At 42.9% G+C, this 1,833-nt stretch overlaps 1 non-coding gene across 1 annotated transcript; it reads left to right on the top strand.

Annotated features, from left to right (window-relative positions):
- The first annotated feature begins 831 nt into the window (after positions 1-831).
- Positions 832-903, top strand: TRNAW-CCA (transfer RNA tryptophan (anticodon CCA)). Its single transcript has one exon. It is a non-coding gene; the product is annotated as a tRNA-Trp (tRNA).
- Positions 904-1,833: the final 930 nt, after the last annotated feature.

Raw genomic sequence — 1,833 nt, 5'->3', positions numbered from 1 at the left:
GAGCACCAGAAATGAATACTTCACATCCTATCCTGCCCTGGAGCTAACATACGCACTGTGTGACTCAAGAGAAAGAGATACACACTGTAGTAGTTATTTGTGCCTCACTGAGGATTATAACAACTTTATTTAGTCTGAATGTTGCTGCCTTCCTAAAGTATGAACCTTAAATTCCCAAGTCTAAAATTATAGCAGTTGTTAGATAATATGTGTATCTTTTGAAAATTTCCTCAAAGAATACACATCCTGTCAATGGCTCTAGCCACCACTCTTTTGTAACTTAAATCACAAAACTTTGAAAAGGAGGCTAGGCTCATTGTTTGCCTTCCTCACTTCCTTTCACTCCTTGACCCACTGCAGTATAATTCTTTTAATCCCACCCACCAAAAGTGCTGTTATTAAGATCAACACCTGCAATCACCAACATACATTCTACAGGCTTTATCTTCGTGTTTATTGGCCTCTCCATGATATTTTATATTATGACCTGTCTGATTTTCCAGGAGGGATCCAACACCAAGCTCTTCTCTAATAATAACTGTATTAATTCCTTCTCATTATCTTTCCAGGAATGATGTTGCCCAGTTTTCCACTTCCAAAGACTCTCTCTTGTCTTGTTTGGAGCCCTCTGCCTGTGGCAGGCATCTCTTGATGCTTCTCTGATGAATATCTTCCACTCCTTCTTCCAAGTTGACTCCCGCTCTCTCTAGCTTGTTCTGTGCCCTAAGAAGCAGACCTATAAGGACTATATCATTGAGCTTCCAAGTACTCTGGCTTCTTCTGACCAGGTTTGACTAACGGGAATCACTAGCAGCTAGCAACAGTTGGGCTTCCCTAGTGGCTCAGAGGTTAAAGCGTCTGCCTCCAACGCAGGAGACCCAGGTTCGATCCCTGGGTCAGGAAGATCCCCTGGAGAAAGAAATGGTAGCCCACTCCAGTGTTCTTGCCTGAAGAATCCCATGGACGGAGGAGCCTGGTAGGCTACAGTCCATGGGGTCACAAAGAGTCAGACATGACTGAGTGACTTCACTCACCACTAGCAACAGTTAGGGAGAGAGAAGAGAATCAGGTCACAGAAGAGAGCCTGGGAGGTCTCCACAAGTTGGCTCTGTCTCTCAACAGATGCTCTCTATTTCTCCCTGGTGATCTGCTTCTCTTGTATCTTCACATCTAGCTTTAGGTGACCTTTAACTTCTTTTATCCACTTGTATCTAGAAGTTGTGACAGCTTTATTACTGTTAGTCATCAATGACCACAATATCCTTTTGGTTTTCTTTGATCCTCCCTACGCTTCTGTAATCCATCTCTTTGTAATACGCCCTCCAGGAATTATTCTAATTATTACTGAGTGTGCCTTTGGTTTCCTGTTGGGACCCTGAATGATATGTTCACCAACATATTATCATGGTTCTGTCCTTTTTTCCAAAGTCAAAACATATACACATGATTTTCTCCTGAACCTATACAGGCTGTGTGTCTGCTGTTTTAGTCACTAGATCATATCCAAAACTTTGTGACTCCAAGGACTGTAGCTCTCCAGGCTCCTCAGTCCATGGGATTTCCCAGGCAAGAATACTGAAGTCAGTTGCCATTTCCTTCTCCAGGGTATCTTCTTGACTCAGAGGTCAAACCCATATCTCTTACATTGGCAGGCAGATTCTTTACTGCTGAGCCATCAGGGAAGCCCCATAGACTGTATACTCAACAGGAGCTTCAAAGTCATACTCTTGGAAGTCAATTGACTCATTCTCACTGGTCATATTAATTTAATCACTAGATCTCACTGAAATGGCCCTCAACCTGTCCTACTTTCCATCTTTACCACCTCTCACT

Source organism: Bos mutus, chromosome 1, assembly GCF_027580195.1.
Source record: "Bos mutus isolate GX-2022 chromosome 1, NWIPB_WYAK_1.1, whole genome shotgun sequence".
Lineage (NCBI taxonomy): Eukaryota > Metazoa > Chordata > Mammalia > Artiodactyla > Bovidae > Bos > Bos mutus.
The sequence above is the reverse complement of the archived record's forward strand: the minus strand, read 5'-3'. Positions and strand labels throughout refer to the sequence as shown.